The sequence below is a fragment of the Perissodus microlepis genome, chromosome 11 (genome assembly GCF_051167445.1).
Source record: "Perissodus microlepis isolate ML-2025 ecotype Zambia chromosome 11, ASM5116744v1, whole genome shotgun sequence".
NCBI classification, from domain to species: Eukaryota; Metazoa; Chordata; class Actinopteri; order Cichliformes; family Cichlidae; genus Perissodus; species Perissodus microlepis.
The window spans coordinates 35428466-35434465 of NC_140471.1; positions in this window are offsets into that span (position 1 = coordinate 35428466).

A 6000-nucleotide genomic window follows, 5' to 3' on the forward strand; every position below is an offset into this window, starting at 1 on the left:
TAGGCAGCATCATTAGAAGACATAGCATACATTTTCACTGCTATGCAGATGACACCCAGCTCTATCTGTCCATGAAGCCAGATAACACACACCAATTAGTTAAACTGCAGGAATGTCTTAAAGACATAAAGACCTGGATGGCCGCTAACTTTCTGCTTCTTAATTCAGATAAAACTGAGGTTATTGTACTCGGCCCTGAAAATCTTAGAAATATGGTATCTAACCAGATTCATACTCTGGATGGCATTACCTTGGCCTCCAGTAACGCTGTGAGGAACCTTGGAGTCATTTTTGACCAGGACATGTCCTTCAACGCACATATTAAACAAATATGTAAGACTGCTTTCTTCCATTTGCGCAACATCTCTAAAGTTAGAAATATCCTGTCTCAGAGTGACGCTGAAAAACTAGTTCATGCATTTATTACTTCCAGGCTGGACTACTGTAATTCATTATTATTAGGATGTCCAAAAAACTCACTGAAAAGCCTTCAGCTAATCCAAAATGCTGCAGCAAGAGTACTGACAGGGACTAGAAGGAGAGAGCATATTTCTCCTGTTTTGGCTTCCCTTCATTGGCTTCCTGTTAAATCCAGAATTGAATTCAAAATCCTGCTCCTCACATACAAGGTCTTAAATAATCAGGCCCCATCTTATCTTAATGACCTTGTAGTACCATATCACCCTATTAGAGCACTTCGCTCTCGCTCTGCAGGCCTACTTGTTGTTCCTAGAGTATTTAAAAGTAGAATGGGAGGCAGAGCCTTCAGTTTTCAGGCCCCTCTTCTGTGGAACCAGCTTCCAGTTTGGATTCGGGAGACAGAAACTATCTCTACTTTTAAGATTAGGCTTAAAACTTTCCTTTTTGCTAAAGCATATAGTTAGGGCTGGACCAGGTGACCCTGAATCCTCCCTTAGTTATGCTGCAATAGACGTAGGCTGCCGGGGGATTCCCAAGATGCATTGAGTTTTTCCTTTCCAGTCACCTTTCTCACTCACTATGTATTAATAGACCTCTCTGCATTGAATCATATCTGTTATTAACCTCTGTCTCTCTTCCACAGCATGTCTTTTATCCTGTCTTCCTTCTCTCACCCCAACCGGTCGCAGCAGATGGCCGCCCCTCCCTGAGCCTGGTTCTGCCGGAGGTTTCTTCCTGTTAAAAGGGAGTTTTTCCTTCCCACTGTCGCCAAAGTGCTTGCTCATAGGGGGTCATATGATTGTTGGGTTTTTCTCTGTATCTATGAAGCGCCTTGAGGCGACTTTTGTTGTGATTTGGCGCTATATAAATAAAATTGAATTGAATTGAATTGAATTGAATTCTGTAGCCGCGGAGCTAAGAATCATTGTATTCATTTAATCTTAGTTTCATTTCATTTATCCCTTTAGGGTTCCAGTCAACCAAATGGTAGAGCACATTTTCAGGCCCTATATCTAACTGAGGCTTTCACTGACATTCACCTACCTTGTTGAGTCTTTTCTAACAATTGGTTTTCATCTGTAATGCCAAAGAAATCCACCAGATGGCGCTGTGAATGGAAACTGTTGGCTCTCCTCTCCCAACCAGGAAGTCAGAAACAAAAAACCATCCAACATATTTTGAGGGTTTTTGATGAAACTAAGGTAGGAAGATATAATTTTTTGATATATGTCAGTGTTAGAGGACTTATTAAACAGATGTATGTCACTTGACAGCATTAAAAAAGTTAAATTAAATGTTTAATAATTTTTTAAAAAAAGTGGTGAACCAAACGGTTGCTTTGTCCCTTTATGGTGCTAATGCTAACATAACCTAAATGTTATTAAAATTGATTATTTGCCATTTTGTTTATCCATTGCTGTTGATAAATCACATTAAGTGTTAGCAAAGCAAGAATATGCTGAAAGAATTTCCTCAGTAAGTCATTTTTGTAACTTTCTGAGTTAATATTAGTAAATATTGTAAAAATCAAGAATAACATGTGGAAATCACAAATATCACAACTGATTAGCTTTTAACCAAATTACAGTAGCTGGTAAATTAATTATTACTAAGTATTACTAAGAAATTATAATTTGATGCTGAACAAGTGCTATATGGACGCTAAACAATTATATGGCTAAAAATCACATGGTCCTGTGACATGATACTCATGATACCATCCACCTTCAACCACAGTGTGTTTGAGTTCATGGTTTCATATGAAGCCACAAGAGCTGGCACTCTCCACCAGTATATTGCCAACAAACCAGATGAGTGGGGCTTTAAATTGTTCATCTGGCATCATCCACGACTTGCTGCTGTATCAGGAGGATCTACATTCTTCATTGCTCCCCTGAGTGAAAAGGAACAGAAGCTCCCTCTAAGGGGCCAAAGCTGTAAAAAACACTTTGCAAATCCACAAAAGAACCTCAGCTCTTCACAAGTTTCAGCTTGGTCCAGAACTTGCACACCTCCTTGGGTGTCAGGTGCATTGGTACTGTATGACCAAACTGCACCGGTGGAGCTCCCCTGATGGCAGACAAAGACCCGATGAAGAAGGGCCATGGAGCCTGTGATTACAGGTCTGATGAAGGTCTGATTGCAATAAAATGCTTTGACAAGAAATGTGTCAACCTCCTAAACAATGCCTGTGGGTTCATGGTTCTTTCATCGGTCAAAAGGTGGAGCAAAGAGTCCAATGCAAAGGTCACCATCCCATGCCCATCACTCATCCCTGTGTATAATTATCATATGGGAGGAATGAAACTTTCTGGTATGCTATTACACCTGTATAAGACAAGTTATAAGTTACAAGTTAAGGAGATGGCATATCCCACTGTTCGGATACATCCTTGACTTGAATACCTGGTCTACAAGAGGGACTGTGCCCTACTGGACCAGAAACTGATGGCTCTCAAAAGGTTTCCGCCTGGTTGTGTCTGAACCAAGTTAACAAGCCAGCATCTAGAGTTGGACAACCATGATCCAGCTCTTAAAGACCACAGAATCAATGCTACACCCTAAGATCCCAACAGCCAAAACCACAAGCAGATGTGATTGATTTGCACTGTTTTTATTTTATTTTATTTTTTAAACAAAACTGATTTTGCACAGTAGCATCCAATCAGAAGGGGCCTGAATGTGAGTGTTTTGTGCTGCAGCACATTTTTCACATTTGCAGATGAAAACTATGTATTTTGTTGTTTGATATGATACTTTCCTTTGATGGAATGAAAACAGCAATGTTCACTGGCATGCTATTAGAAATAAACTGTATCCAATGGCCTGGATAGTTTTTGTTATTAATGTAATTATAATTTGGCCCTTTATTTGATTTTTTTCAACTGTATTATCTAATGTACTTGTATTTGCATGACATTTCATACTTTTGCCATAAAGGGACATCTCAACCGTTTGGTCGAGATCAATATTTTAAAACTACAGGGTCTAATCAATAAAAATGTATTGATTGTGGTTATTACTCACCCAAATCAACAAGAAATGCAAACAAAAACGTTTTCCATTGCTTTTTTCTTGGTGAGGACATTAAAGCAGCGGTCCCCAACCCCCGGTCCGAGGCCCGGGGGTTGTGGACCGCTGCATTAAAGGGTTATTTTATTCAGATTAAATCAGTAAAAACTGTTTACAGTAAATGTGATTGTTCTTTCCTGTTGCTTAGTCTGGTATTTTATACAGAACCAGGCCGAACCTGCCATCAGACCCTGTGAACAAGCCTCAGCACCAGACATGCAGCAGGATCAGCATGCAGTGAGTTCTTATCTGCAGCTTGAACACATGAAACTCTCAGCTGACATCAGCAGGTGACCTCACAGAAACAGCTGTTTGCAGCTTGTTCTCCGATGTGTGCCTTTCTCTCCTGTGCGTTTTTATTCCTGCTGTTTACTATTTATATTTTGTTCCGGCACAGCTGGTGTGGAGCACCCACAATTCTGTAGTGCATGTACAATGACAGTAAAGGGCTGTTCTATTCTATTCTGTTCTAGTCTAGTCTAGTCTATTCTAATGTCGCCTGAAGCTGATTGGCCGATTGGCCAGCAGTAAAAACATGCCACCACCACTGCTGATGGACATGGGAACGAAGCTGAGCCGGGACCTCAGACCGACTCTGTAATGTTTTTCTCTTTAGCTCGGGGTCATAGGTCACGCTGACTGTTTGTGGTTGTGATTAACTGCACTCGGGCACTCACGCTGCAGTCTGAGGTCCCGTCTTTAAGACCCCCTTGAGGTCCTGGGTGCAAACAAAGCTGATCAAAAACAGTCAGTCTTTCTGGACTTTTTTTAAACACACTGTGCAGATAAATTTTCTTTTCTTTGCCAGACGGAAAACTTGCATGTTTATTTTTGCTTGCCGAGCCCGTGCATCTATTCAGCTTTTTATTTTCTTTTCAGTAAAAGACAGAGGGATCTGCTCTGGTTTACAGCTGTTTAAAAAGGCTCTTTATGCTTGTTGCATTTATACTCTCCTCAGAAAACTCCAAGTGGTGAAGACATAAAGCAATAATGAGCATATCTGGTGATAGATTTTAAACTTTTACTTTAAATTGTGAATGCAGAACTGGTACTCATGCAAAGTGTTTCGCTTCCTCCCGTGTTCGTTAGAAATGAAACCTGCTCCAGAGGCCTGACAGAGACCTCTCCCACTGTCTCAGCTCCACACGCTGAAAACACTCAGAAGTTATCGATAACTCACAAATCACAAAAAACAGAAAGCTGAAAAATAAAGAAATACATAAAGAAATGAGTGAGTAAATACAAAAATATGCAAGAACAGGTTAAAAGAATAAATGTATGGGAAAAACAAATTTTAAAAGATGTGACATAAACTAAAAACAAAATTAAAATCGAAAACATGATGGAAAATAGAAATGAAGTGAAAATAAAACTCAAAATAAAATTAAATAATAATCTTTACTAGGGGTGCAACGATACACAAAATTCACGGTTCGGTTCGATACTTTGGTGTCACGGTTCGATATTGTTTCGATACAAAAAAATGTTCATGCTTTTTGACTCGGGTAAAGTTTGTAGCATGCGTGCTTGTTGTTTTTGTCTGCTTCCACTTGTCTTTGCACTAGGATGATGTCGGAGTAAATGTGCAGTCATATTCGTTGTGTTCCCACTAGTGCTGTCAGCGTTAATCTGAAATGACGTTAACGCCACAACACGACAAATCTCCGTTAACGAGCTACCGTGGATCGCCCCGTGCGTGGGGCTGGACGGCGTCAACACGTTAACAGCTAACTGCGCTAACGCAGTAGTTCCCACCCATGTAATTGAGCATTGCGTGGCACATCCAACAATCTGTTTTACTTTAGTCCATGACGCGCTTACCTTCAGGGTCATACTTCACATGAAAACCAAAATAGTTCCAAAGGCCAGATCTGAATGAGGGTGGGGGAGGTTCAATTTGCCATGTTGCAAGGAGAGCTTAGCTTCTGTCTCGCTAGCTTGCGCTGCGCTCAGTGGATCTGCGCTCGACAGTGCAGCCTAGGCAGAGTAGTCAAGCGCAGATCCACTGAGCGCTCAACACAGACAGCATCGTCAGAAGAAAAGTTGATCAAATAAATTTTGTATTGTTCGATACATATGCGTACCGAACCGAAAGCACTGTATCGAACGGTTCAATATCGATACGAGTATCGTTGCACCCCTAATCTTTACTTACAAAAGTGGAATCAATTATTTATAATTTAGTCATTAAAGTCATTTTTTCTTTTTTTTGGTTTATTAAATTCTTTATTTTACTTTACTGTATTATGTTCAGCTGTTATTACATTTAGAAAAATGTAAACACATTTTAACTGTGTTAATTATGTTTAATGTTGAGCTCTTTTGTAAACTCCTTTGTGTCATTTTTATCCTGATTTATTATGTTGTTGTGTTCTTTTACAGGTTGTGTTTAAGCGACACTCCTGTGAGACTTTCCAGCTTTGTGATGAATAAAGAACATCTTATTTAATCCTTCTGTACAGTGACATCACATCCTGTCATTGTGTGTGTGTGTGTCTGAAGGTGGTG